At 37.1% G+C, this 14,293-nt stretch overlaps 1 protein-coding gene across 1 annotated transcript in view; it reads right to left on the minus strand.

Moving 5' to 3' along the window:
* Positions 1–14,293, minus strand: part of LOC132649330 (aldo-keto reductase family 1 member C1-like) — a 298,798-nt gene that overhangs the window by 252,866 nt on the left and 31,639 nt on the right. The gene's annotated exons all lie outside the window — the stretch shown is intronic.

Genomic DNA, 14,293 nt, shown 5'->3' on the forward strand with positions numbered 1-14,293 from the left:
GACGTTACCTTCTGAATATTTAGGCTTATCTCTACAAATTTGTGCTATTTCTAGCCTTGGTCAGAAAAGCTTCTCATTGTAGTGAGTAGTGGTTTAATACAGAAATTCATAACTAGTCAATAAGAGCTGGAGGATGAGAAGTTCTATGAACTGTTGTCCTCTGTATATAACATGATTGTTGCATATATAAACCAGGAGTAGATAGGATCAAGATATATATATATGTGTGTGTGTGTGTGTATGTATGACAATTTCAAATAATATATTATTTTTAAAGTAAACATGTACAATATTATTCTTTAGTAGATAGTATTACTATTCTTTAGTAGATAGAAAAAATGCAAATATCCAAAATGTTCATTGTCAGACTTTATGGTGGTGCTAGAATGCATTAGTGTACTAAAACAGAAATAATTAGTGATGAGTATGACTTAAAGTATCAGTGAAGGTAAATATTTTAAAGTCACTAAATGTGAATAAAAAATAAATTGGAGAAGAAAGAATTCGGGGACAATCAAATACTTGCCACTAGTATACCTGTCCAGCAGAATATGTTGCTGAAATTATGAGTAAGAAAAATAACAATTTAGATCAGATGTTCCAGTTTACATAAATACAGGAAGAGTATCACAAAAGAAAGAAATAAAGACAAAATAATCTTTCTTTATTGATTTTTCTAAAAAATATTTATTTAAAAGTAATACTATCAAAATAATATCCTTATGATGAAATGGATGTAAATAAAATAAATTAGTCTTACAAGGGACAGAGGAAAGAACTGGGAATGCTCTTTTATGAGGTACAGACACAATGTGTAAAGTGGTATAAAGCTATTTGATTGAAGTTCTCAATTAGTTGTAAATGAATATTGCAATCTCCAGGAAATTTAATTATAGAAGTAACAAAGAAATGTAAGATAAAACAAAATCCATCCCATTGAGGTTGGATAGACAAACCAACAGAAGGAAAAGAGCCCAAGAGGAGTCACAATAACCAGAGACCTACCTTTTAAACACTGAGGAGTCTCATAAAAAATGCTAAAATTAAAGTTATACCATATGCAGAGGACCTGCTCATGAAGGCTATGTGCTTGCTGCTCTGAGTTCATATGAGTTCTGTTCAGTAGATTTAGGGGTCCTTGTTCTGGCAGTGTCCTCCATGAGTCCCTCCTAGACATCGCTTTTTATTAAACTTCTCTTGGGTTCATGGATTGTAATGTGTTTTTTTTCCTTTATTTATTTATTTATTTATTTATTTATTTATTTATGTTTTTTGAGGCAGTTCTGCAACTTTATTTGACATTCAGTAGGTTAGTTTTTATCCACTTTGACTGTTGATTTTTGAGTGTGGTAACAGGCACGTAGGTTACCAACGTATAGAGCTTGTTCAGTAAATCCTCATCTTTTTTATGTTTTCTGGACAAATGTACTCAGATGTGATATGGAACATTCCTTACTCCTTTAGCCCAGACATGTTTATTGAGCCTGGTATGTATGGGCACATCTGGAGTCCTCATCTCCTTCATGGCAAAATTCTGAATTTCTTTGTGTGCCCTAGGAACACACTTCTTGAAGCTCACTCCATGGATGTGCTTCTGAATGTTGGTGGTGTATTCTCAGGTCACCATGTCGTTGAAGGCAGAATGGTCCTTTTTTTTAATTTTTATTATTAGTTACGTTTTACTAACTCTGTATCCCAGCTATATCCTGCTCCCTCATTTCCTCCCAATCCCATCCTCCCTCCCTCATCTCCTCCCTGCCCCTTTCCAAGTCCACTGATTGGGGAGGACCTCCTCCCCTTTGATCTGACCCTGGTTTATCAGGTATCTTCAAGACTGACTGCAAAGTCCTCCTCTGTGGCCTATAAGGACTGCTCCTCCTTTAGGGGATGGGCAGGGTCAAAGAATCTGCCATTGAGTTCCTGTCAGAAATAGTCCCTGTTCCCCTTACTAGGGAAACCCAATTGGTAACTGAGCTACAATGGGCTACATCTGAGCAGAGGTTGTAGGTTATATCAATACATAGACCTTGGTGGAGTGTCAGTCTCAGAAAAGACCCCTGTGCCCAGATATATTTGGTCCTTGTGGAGCTCCTATCCTCTCCATGTCATACTAACCCTCCCTTCTTTCATATGATTCCCTGCACTCTGCCGAAGATTTGGTATGAGTCTTAGTATCTGCTTTGATACACTGCTAGGTAGAGTTTTTCAGAGGCCCTCTGTGGTAGGCTCCTGTCCTATTACTCATTTTCTCCTACATCCAAAGCACATTCCATTTGTCTTTCTAAGTGAGTATTGATCATCTTTCCCTGGGTCTTCTTTCTTGTTTATCTTCTTTAGGTGTACAGATTTCATTATGTTTATCATATCTTATAGGTCAATATAAGTGAGTATATAACAGGTGTGTTGGTATAATGTTCTTTTAAAACGTATACACCTTACACTTGTTCATTCAAATGCTGAATTCTTCCCCCTACTCTCTGGTTTCAACCCAGATATTGCATTGTGATACTCATTCTAAGCATTCTGTCTCAACTCTTGTGTAAACAGGTCAAAATAAAGCAACTAGATACAATGTTGAGCTGGGAGGAACCAGAAGACAGGAAAGAGGGGAGGAGCTAGAGGGCAGGAAATGAGTGGGAGGAGAAGGGGTGAGAGGAGAGCTAGAAGAACAGAGCTGGAGGAGAGATCTTGGAGGATGTGGAGCATAGACCAGACCTAAGATTAGGAAACTATGAGGGTTTGGATGTTTAGGATGGAGTAACTATTGCCCAGCTTTGTGTTCTAGGTTAACTTAATAAACCCAGTCTCTTTGTGGCAATTTGGATATACAGCTGTTTAGGATTAACAGCAGCATTACCAAAAGATAATTATTAATAATATTAATTGTCACTTACAACACATGTGTGTCTTTCTCCTTCTGGGATACCTCACTCAGAATGATCTCTAGATCCCACCATTTGCCTGCAAATTTCTTGATTTCCTCATTTTGAATTGCTGAGTAGTATTCCATTGTGTAAAAACACCACAATTTCTGTATCCATTCTTCTGTTGATGGACAACTGGGTTGTTTCCAGGTTCTGGCTATTACAAATAAAGCTACTACAAACATGGTTGAGCAAATGTCTTTGTTGTTGTGTAGTTGAGCAAATTTTGGGTATATACCTAGGAGTGGTATAGCTGGATCTTGAGGAAGCACCATTCCTAATTGTCTGAGAAAGCGCCAGATTGATTTCCAAAGTAGTTGTACACATTTGCATTCCCAGTAGCAATGGTGGAGGGTCCCCCTTTCTCCACAACCTCTCCAGCATGTATTGTCACTTGAGTTTTTGATCTTAGCCATTCTGATGGGTGTAAGGTGAAATCTCAGGTTCATTTTGATTTGCATCTCTGTGATGGCTAAGGATGTTGAGCATCTCTCTAAGTGTTTCTCTGCCATTCAATATTCCTCTACAGAGAACTATCTGTTTAGCACCATACCCTATTTTTAAATTGGATTGCTTGATTTATTGCTTTTTAACTTGTTTAGTTTTTTATATATTCTGGATATCAGGCCTCTGTCAGATATAGGGTTGGTGAAGATCTTTTCCCAGTCTGTAGGCTGTCATGTTGTTCTGACGACAGTGTTTTTTGCTGTACGGAAGCTTTTCAGTTTCATGAGGTCCCATTTATTGATTGTTGCTCTTAGAGCCTGTGCTGTTGGTGTTCTGTTCAGGAAGTTGTCTCCTGTGCCAGTGAGTTCTAGGCCTTCCACTTTTTCTTCTAACCGATTTAGAGTATCTGGTTTTATGTTGAGGTCTTTGATCCACTGGGACTTTAGTTTTGTGCAGGGTGATAAATATAGATTTATTTTCATTTTTCTGCATGTAGACAACCAGTCGGACCTGTACCATTTGTTGAAGATGATGTCTTTTTTCCATTGAATGGTTTTGGCTTCTTTGTCAAAAATCATGTATTCATAGGTGCGTGGGTTTATTTCTGGGTCTTCCATTCAATTCCATTGATCCTCCTTTCTGTTTTTATGCCAATCCCAGGCAGTTTTTATTATTATTGTTCTATAGTAAAGCTTGAGATCGGGAATGGAGATACCTCTAGATGATCTGTTGTTGTACAGTATCAGTTTGGAGATTCTGGGTTTTTTGTTTCTCCATATGAAGCTGAGAATCTTTCAAGGTCTCTAAAATATTGATTTGGTATTTTGATGGGAATTGTGTTGAATCTGTAGATTTCTTTTGGCCAGTTGGCCATTTTCTCAATGTTAATCCTACCAATCCATGAGCACAGGAGATCTTTCTATCTTCTGATATCTGCTTCAATTTCTTTCTTCAGAGAGTTAAAGTTTTTTGTTTTGTTTTGTTTTTTGTTTTTTTGTTTGTTTTTTTTTTGTTTTTTTTTTTGTTTTTTTTTTAAAGAGGTCTTTCACCTGTTGGTTAGAGTCACACCAAGGTACTTTATGTTATTAGTAGCTATTGTGAAGGGTGTTGTTTCCCTGATTTCTTTCTTGGCCCTTTTGTCTTTGGTATATAGGAAGGCTTTTGATTTTTTTTTTTAGTTGATTTTGGATCCAGCCACTTTGCTGAAGTTGTTTATCAGCTAAAGGAGTTTTCTGGTTGAATTTTTAGAGTCACTTAATACTATCATATCATCTGTGAATAGTGAAACTTTGATCTCTTCCTTTCTGATTTGTATCCCCTTGATTTTCTTTAGTTGTCTTATTGCTTTAGCTAGAACTTCAAGTACTTTGTTGAAAATATATGGAGAGTGGGCAGCCGTTCCTTGTCCTTGATTTCAATGGGATTGATTTAAGTTTCTCTTCATTAAGTTTGATGTTGGCTATAGGCTTGCTGTATATTGCCTTTCCTATGTTTAGGTATGTGCCTTGTATCCATGATCTCTTCAAGACTTTAAACAAGAATGGCTGTTGGACTTTGTCAAATGCTTTTTTGGCATCTAAGGAGATGATCGTGTGATTTTTCTCCTTCAGTTTGTTTATGTGTTGGATTACATTGATGGATTTCTGTATGTTGAGCCACCCTTGCATGCCTGGGATGAAGCCTACTTGGTAATGGTGAATGATATCTTTGATGTGTTATTAGATTCTGTTTGCAAGTATTTTATTGACTATTTTTGCATCAATGTTCATAAGAGACATAGGCCTGAAGTTCTCTCTTTTTTTTTTTTGTTAGGTCTTTGTGTGGTTTAGGTATCAAGGTGACTGTGGCTTCACAGAATGAGTTTGGTAATCTTCCTTCTGTTTCTATTTTGTGCAATAGTTTGGAGAGAATTGGAGTTAGCACTTCTTTGAAGGTCTGGTAGAATTCTGCACTGAAACCATCTGGCCCAGGGCTTTTTTTGGAAGGGAGATTGTTGCTGACTGCTTCTATTTCCTTGCAGGATATAGAACTATTCAATCTTTTTACCTGATCTTGACTTAATTTTGGTAGATGGAATCTATCAAGAAAATTGTCCATTTCTTTTAGGTTTTCGAATTTTGTGGCATATAGGCTTTTGTAGTACATCCTGATGATTGTTTGGATTTCCTCAGTTTCTGTAGTTATGTCCCCCTTTTCATTTCTGATTTTGCTGATTTGGATAGTTTCTTTCTTCCTTTTAGTTAGTTTGGCTAAAGGTTTGTCTATCTTGTTGATTTTCTCAAAGAACCTGCTCTTGATTTCTTTGATTCTTTGAACTGTTTTATTTGTTTCTAATTCATTGATTTCAGTCCTGAGTTTGAGTACTTCCAGCTGTCTGCTCCTCTTGGGTGTATTTCCTCCTTTTTTTTGTAGGGCTTTCACTTGGGCCATTAAGTTGCTTGTATCAGATGTCACAAATTTCTTCTTGAATGCACTTAGTGCTATGAATTTTCCTCTGAGCACTGCTTTCATTGTGTCCCATAAATTAGGGTATGTTATACCTTCATTTTCATTGAATTCTTGGAAATCTTTAATTTCTTTCTTTATTTCTTCCTTAACCCAGCTGTCATTGAGCAGCAAGTTGTTCAGTTTCCAGGTGCTTGTAGGCTTTTTTCTAATTCCATTGTTGTTGAGGTCCAGATAGAATACAGGTCAGATAGAATACAGGGGATTATTTCAATCTTCTTGTATCTGTTGAGGCTTGCTCTGTGACCAACTATATGGGGTATTCTGGAGAAGGTTTCATGAGGTGCTGAAAAGAAGGTATATACTCTTTTGAGTTTGGGTAGAAAATTCTGTAGACATCTATTAGGTCCATTTGATTTAGGACCCCTGTAAGTGCTTTTATTTCCCTACTTGGCTTCTGTCTAGATGATCTGTCCCTTCGTGAAAGTGGGGTGTTGAACACTATTAAGGTATTGGGATCAATGTGTGATTAAAGTTTTCATAATGTTTTATTTATGAATGTAGGCACTCTTGTGTTTGGGGCATAGATGTTCATAATTCTGATGTCCTCTTGGTGAAGTTTTCTTTTGATGAGAATGTAGTGTCCTTCCTCATGTTTTTTTTATTAAGTTTGGTTGAAAGTCTATTTTATTCCTCTACAGAGAATTCTCTGTTTAGCTCCATACCCCATTTTTTAAATTGGATTGCTTGATTTTTTGCTTTTTAACTTCTTGTGTTTTTTATATATTCTGGATATTAGCCCTCTGTCAGATATAGGGTTGATGAAGATCCTTTCCCAGTCTGTAGGCTGTCATTTTGTTCTGAAGACAGTGTCCTTTGCTTTAGAAAGCTTTTCAGTTTCATGAGGTCCCATTTATTGATTGTTTCTCTTAGAGCCTGTGCTGTTGGTGTTCTGTTCAGGAAGTTGTCTCCTGTGCCAGTGAAGTCAAGGCTTTTCCTCACTTTTTCTTCTAACCAAGTTAGAGTGTCTGGCTGAGAAACACTTAAAGAAATGTTCAACGTCCTTAGCCATCAGGGAGATGCAAATCAAAACAACCCTGAGATTTCACCTTACACTCATCAGAATGGCTAAGATCAAAAAGTCAAGTGACAACACATGCTGGAGAGGTTGTGGAGAAAGGGGAACCCTCCTCCATTGCTGGTGGGAATGTAAACTGGTACAACCACTTTGGAAATCAATCTGGCGCTTTCTCAGACAATTAGGAATAGTGTTTCCTCAAGATCCAGCAATACCACTTCTAGGCATATATCCAAAATTTGCTCAAGTACACAACAAGGACATTTGTTCAACCATGTTCATAGCAGCTTTATTCGTAATAGCCAGAACCCAGATGTACCTCAGTGGAGGAATGGATACAGAAATTGTGGTACATTTACACAATGGAATATTACTGGACAATGAAAAACAAGGAAATCATAAAATTTTCAGGAAAATGGTAGGCCCAGAAAAGATCATCCTGATTGAGGTATCCCAGAAGCAGAAAGACACACACAGTCAGTATATACTCACTTATAAGTGGCTACTAGACCAATTATATAGGATAAACATACTAAAATCTGTACACCTACAGAAGATAAACAAGAAGGAGGTTCCGGAGTAAGATGATCAACCCTCACTTAAAAAGACAAATGGGATGAACATAGGAAGTAGGAGCAAACAAGAAACAGGACAGGAGCCTACCACTGAGGGCCTCTGAAAGACTCTACCTAGGAGTGTATCAAAGCAGATACTGAAACTCATAAACAAACCTTGGGCAGAGTGCAGGGAATAATATGCAAGAAGGGGGAGTTAGTAAGACATGAAGAGGATAGGAGCCCTACAAGGACCAAATATATCTGGGTACAGAGGTCTTTTCTGAGACTGATTCTCCAACCAAGGACCATGCATGAATATACCCTAGAACCCTTGCTCAGATGTAGCCCATGGCAGCTTAGCATCCAAGGGGTTTCCCTAGTAAGGGAAACAGGGACTGTCTCCAACATGAACTCAGTGGCAGGCTTTTTTACCACCACCACCCCCTCCAAGGGAGAAGCAGCCTTGCTAGGCCACAGAGGAGGACATTGCAGCCAGTCCTGATGAGACCTGATAAATAGGGTCAGATGGAAAGGGAGGAGGACCTCCCCTATCAGTGGACTTAGAGAGGGGCAGGGAGGAGATGAGGGAGGGAGGGTGGGATTCAGAGGGAATGAGGGAGGGGGCTACCCCTGGGATACAAAGTAAATAAACTGTAATTAAAATTAAAAAATAAAAATTAAAAAATTAAAAGCTCATAAAAAAATAAAATCTATTTTATTAGATATTAAAAAGCTACCCCAGCTTGTTTTCTGGGTCCATTTGCTTGAAAGTCATTTTTCCAGCCCTTTATTCTGAGGTAGTGTTTATCTTTGATGCAGAGTTGCATTTCTTGGATGCAGCAGAATTTTGGATCCTGTTTCTGCACCCATTCTGTTAGTCTGTGTCTTTTTATTGGAGAGTTGAGTCCATTGATGTTGATAGATAATAGTGACCAATGAACGTTAGTTCCTTTTATATTGGAGTCAGTGGTCTTACTTTGTTTCATTGCTTATTTTCTTGTAATTTTTGTTGGGATATTATCTGTATGTGGTGTTTTCTTGGGTGAAGTTTTTTTCATTGGATTGGAGTTTTCCTTCTAGTATCTTCTGTAGGCCTGATTTGTTGTGTAAATATTGCATACATTTAGTTTTGTCATGGAATGTTTTGTTTTCTCCATCTATATTAATTGAAAGCTCTGCCGGGTATAGTAGTCTGGGTTGGCATCTGTTGTCTCTTAGAGTCTGCATGACACCTGCTCAGGCCCGTCTGGCTTTCATAGTTTCTGATGAGAATTCCAGTGTGATTCTGATAGGTCTACCTTTATATGTTACTTGGCCTTTTTTCTTTGCTGCTTTTAATATCTTTTCTTTGCTCTGTACATTTAGTGTTTTGACTATGATGTGATATGAGGTGTTTCTTTTCTGGTCTAGTCTATTTGGTGTTCTGTAGGCCTCTTGTATATTTATGGACATCTCTTTCTTTAAGTTGAGAAATGTTCTTCTATGATTTTCTTGAACATGTTTTCTGGACCTTGTAGCCTGGAGTCTTCTTTTTCATCGATTCCTATTATTCTTAGATTTCATCTTTTCATGGCATCCTTGATTTCTTGGATATTTTGTGCTTGGGACTTTCTGGTTTTACTTTTTGTTTGAGAGAAGTATTAATTTCTGTGAGTGTATCTTCAACACCAGAGATTCTCTCTTCCATCTCTTGTATTCTCTTGGTGATGCTTCCTTTCTGGTTCCTGATCTTTTCTCCAAGTTCTCCAGCTCCAGCTTTCTCAATTTGTGTTTTGTTTATTGATTCTAATTCTGTTTGCATGCCTTGAACCTTTTCGTTCATCTGTTTTTGGATTCCTGTCTCTCTATGATGGTCTCTATTTTTTTGTTCATTTTCTCTCTATATGCCACTAATTGTATCTCTACTTGTGCCTCTATTTTTTTTTGGCTATATTTGCCTGTGTTTCTTTGAGAATTTTGTTCATTTTATCTTTCTTTGCCTCCAATTACTGGCCAAATCTTTGATATATTTTTTCATTTTCTCTCTAACTGTCTGAATTTGCATGGCTATTGCTTTGAGAGAATTGTTTGTTTCCTCTTTATGAACCTCTAATAACTGGGTAAGCATAGCTCTAAAGCAAGTTTCCTGTGCTTCTGATGATTTGGAGTATCCATCAATTTTAGGGGTTGCTGGTGAAGCCATGATGTCCTGATTTATGTTGGATGTGCTTTTTCGCTTACCCCTGGCCAATGGCTTATCTGACACCTTCCCTGTTTGTTTCTGGATTCTGCAGTTCAGACTGGTACTGTCTCTTTCCTGAGTCTGGAGAGTTCTTCAGGAAGCTGAGAGAGGTCCCGTGGTTTCAGCATGTGTGTTGGTGCACTAACTGTACCTGTGGGAGAAAAGCGCCTGGTGCAAAAGGGCAAATGCAGGTGTGTGTGTGTGTGTGTGTGTGTGTGTGTGTGTGTAAGTGTATGTGGAAATGTGCGTTGAGGGACAGAGTGATAGAGAATGTTGAACCCTTGAGTGTGTGGGAGGGGCTCTGCCTTGCAGGCTTCTAGGGGTTTACTCCTGCATGCACTGTATATGTAGCAAGCGCTGGTGATGGTCCTGGTGCAGTTTCCAGTGTTATCCCCCTTAACTCCTCAGTTGGACCTGCAGAGCAGCGGTTTCAATTTCCCAAGTGACCCTCTGTTTCCCACAGCTCAGAAACTGTGCATGCTAGGCACCATCTTCAAGTGTGGTCCAGAATGCCCTTCTTTTCCACCTTTTTTTTTTTTTTTGAAGGAACCATTCTGCCTGGCTGATGCTGGAAAGGATGGGTGTGAGATTGTGGGAAGCTATTTTTCCTTTACTTAATAGCTAATATGCACTTATAAGTGAATACATATCATGTTTGTCCATGTTTTTGGGTTGAATCACTCTGGATGATTTTATTCTAGTTCCATCTTTTGCCTGTAAAATTCATGATGTTGTTTTTTTTCTTAATAGCTGAGCAATACTTCATTTTGTAAATGTACTCCATTTTCTTTATTCACTCTTCAGTTGAGTGACACCTAGGTTGTTTCCTATTTGAGACTCTTATGAAGAAAGCTACAATGAACGTAGTTGAGCAAGTGTTCTTATGGTAGAATGGTGTGTCCTTTAGGTATATGCCCAGGAGTGGTATTGCTGGAGGTAGATAGATAGCTAATTTTCTGAAATACTAGATATTGATTTTCGTAATAGGTGTATGAGTTTGCATTCCAACCAGCAATGGAGCAATGTTCCCCTTGTTCCTAATCCTTGTGAATATAAGCTGTCATTTGTGTTATTGACCTCACGCATTCTGAGAGGTGTGAGAAAAAAAAATCTCAGGATCATTTTGATTTGCATTTCCCTGATAGCTAAGGATGTTGAACATTTAAGTGTTTTTCAGTCACCTGAGATTCTTTAGTGAGAACTTTTGGGTTAGAGTTGTACCCTATTCTTTAAGTTAGAGTGTTTGGTTTGTTGATGTCAATTTTCTTGAGTTCTTTATGTACTTTGGATATTAGCCCTGTATCAGATGTAAATTTCGTAAAACTCTTCCTATTTGTAGGCTGCTGTTTTCTCCTGTTGACACTCTCCTTTGCCTTACAGAAGCTTTTCAGTGTCATGAGGCCCCATTTATTGTCGACCTTAGTGCCTGCACTCTTGTGTTTTAAGAAATTGTCTTCTGTGCTGATGCCTTCAAGGTTATTCCCCACTTTCTCTTATATCAGGTTAATTGTGTTGTTTTATGTTGAGGTATTTGATCCATTTGGACTTAATTTTTGTACAAGTTAGGTATAAATCTATTTGCATTCTTCTATATGATGACATCCAGCTTGACCAACACCATTTGTTGGAGATGCTTTCTTTTTCCATTGTGTATTTCTAACATTTTTTAAAATATAAAAATCAGATGTCCATAGGTGTGGATTTATATTTGTCTTTAATTGAATTCCATTGATCATCATGTCTGTTATTATGCTAATACCAAGATGTTTTTATTATTATACTTCTGTAGTACAGCTAGAAATCAGGAAAGTTAATACTGTCAGAAGTTTTAAATTGTTTGTTATTGCTTTAGCTATCATGTTTTTTTTTCCTATAGGAAATTGAATATTATTGTTTTCAAAGTCTGTAAAGAATTGTGTTGGAATATTTAATGGGATATTGCACTGAATTTGTAGATTGCTTTTAGAATGGGCATTTTTACTGTGTTAATTTTTAATTTTAATTTTTATATTTATTACAATTTATTCACTCTGTATCCCAGTTGTAGCCCCTCTCTCATCCCTTGAAATTCTGCCCTCCCTCTTCTCCTCCCATGCTCAACCTTTTTTTTTTTTTTTACCAATCCATGAATACTGTAGATCATTCCATTTTCTAATATCTTTTTCAATTTCTTTAAAGACTTGAAGTTTTTATCATAAAAGTCTTTCATTTTCATTGTTAGGGAGACTCCAAGGTATTATATATTTAATGGCCTTTTTGAGAGCTGAATTTAAAACAGGAGAATCATCATGAATTGGAGGCTAGCTTTGGTTACAGAGTGGACCCTTGGCCCCATAATATTAAAAAAAATCACCAAGGAAGCAATCTGGTGAACAGAGTTCTGTTCTTTAAATTTTATACACAGAGAAGTTTTTAGTTATGTGCCTTGCAAGGCAAGGTTGCCCACTCTTTGCATATCTCTTCAACATAGTACTTGACATCCTAGCTAGAGCAATAAGGCAACTAAAGGAAATCAATGGGATACAAATCAGAAAGGAAGAGATCAAAGTTTCGCTATTTGCAGATGATATGACAGCATACATGAGCGATCCCAAAAATTCAACCAGAGAACTCCTTCATCTGATAAACACCTTCAGCAAAATAGCTGGATACAAAATTAACTTAAAAAAATCAATAGTCCTCCTGTATCCCAAAGACAAAAGGGCCGAGAAAGAAATCAGGGAAACAAAACCCTTCACAATAGCCACTAATAACATAAAGTACCTTGGTGTGACTCTAACCAAGCAAGTGAAAGACCTGTTTGAAAAAACTTCAAGTCTCTGAAGAAACTGAAGAAGATATCAGAAGATAGAAAGATCTCCCATGCTCATGGATAGGTAGGATTAACATAGTGAAAATGGCCATCCTGCCAAAAGCAGCCTACACATTCAATGCAAATCCCATAAAATACCAACACAATTCTTTACAGACCGTGAAAGAAAAGTTCTCAACTTCATATGGAAAAACAAAAAACCTTAAATTTCCAAAATGATCCTGTACAACAACAGATTGTCTGGAGGTATTGCCATCCCTTATCTTAAGCTGTACTACAGAGCAATAGTAATAAAAACTGTTTGGTACTGGCATAGAAACAGAATGGTAGATCAATGGAATTGAAAAGAAAGTTCAGAAATAAGCCCACACACCTACGGATACTTGATTTTTGACAAAAAGCCAAAACCATACAAAGGAAAAAAGACAGTATCTTCAAGAAATGGTGCAGGTCTGACTGGATGTCTACATGTAGAAAAATGCAAATAGATCAATCTTTATCATCCTGCAGAAAACTAAAGTCCAAGTGGATCAATGACCTCAATATAAAACCAGACACACTAAATCTGTTAGAAGAAAAAGTGGGGAAGAGCGTAAGAATTCATTGGAACAGAAGACATTTTCCTGAACAGAACACCAACAGCACAGGTTCTAAGATTAACAATCAGAAATGGACCTCATGAAACTGAAAAAGCTTCTTGTTATGGCTGTATCCAGATTTTTAGGACCAACTTCAAAGGCCTGTGATCAAACAGGTAAGATCTATAACACTGAAACTTCGGTACAGTTGAGCAATATTTCTTAACAGTTTTGTTTTGGCAATTATGATACCTTATGCTTATGTTAAAAAAGAAATTTTCAGGACACTGTTTGAGGGGGCAAAGTTTTCCACTCTTGAGACTCTTTAGGAAGCATTTTCCTCTGCAGATACAGTGAATCCTCATTTATTCTTCATGTCTCAGTCAATTATAGGCAAGCCTTCTCAAGTTTCTTTTTATTTTACATTCCTATTTTGATGTTAAGATCTCTAGGGAGTGTCCATGCCTTTGTCCATCAGGGCAATAACCTGAAGAGCATGACTGGCAGCAGCCATAGGTGTGTATGTAGACCAGATAAATCTGCATGGACTAAGCAGGTTGGGGCAATAGATATAAAATAGAAATGGATTGATAACTAATAAATTTAGGCCCAAATCTGTGAGATAGCAGATTCCTTTCCTAATGTTTTTCAGAAATATTTCCAGAAATTAACTGGAAGTCACAGCAAATATTAGTCATTATGAAGCCATACTCAGGTGTATTACTGAACTTCATGAATATCATTACTAGCTTCCTATTCTTTCACGGATGTTGTAAATTGTTCTTGGTAGAAAAGTGCTTTGGACCCAGAATTCAGCTCCTGGTGGAGATTTGCACTGTGTATTTGTAAGAACTACACCTGTGTCCCTGAGTATCGTAATGAGTTGTGCAGAAAGAAGATATATGATGCCCTTTATAAATGGGCTAGTTCAGTTGTCTATATTTCTTAAGTTCTAACTTTTGAGGATAATTTATTTTAATATTTAGTAGTATATATATGTAATATAGTGTATATAACACTGGATATATACACTTGTATATGTACAGAGACTAAATATATTAAATGTATATACACATGAACAAGCTTGTTGTATAACAAAGATCATTGTGTTAAATATCAAACTTTATAACATCCACCACCACCACAAAAACAACAAGCAAACAGGTATGTGGCATTTCATAGTCTAAGATCTTATTAGTAATAGTTCATCTATTTGAAATAATTTAAAAGA

Source organism: Meriones unguiculatus, chromosome 19 (assembly GCF_030254825.1).
Source record: "Meriones unguiculatus strain TT.TT164.6M chromosome 19, Bangor_MerUng_6.1, whole genome shotgun sequence".
Classification (NCBI taxonomy): Eukaryota; Metazoa; Chordata; class Mammalia; order Rodentia; family Muridae; genus Meriones; species Meriones unguiculatus.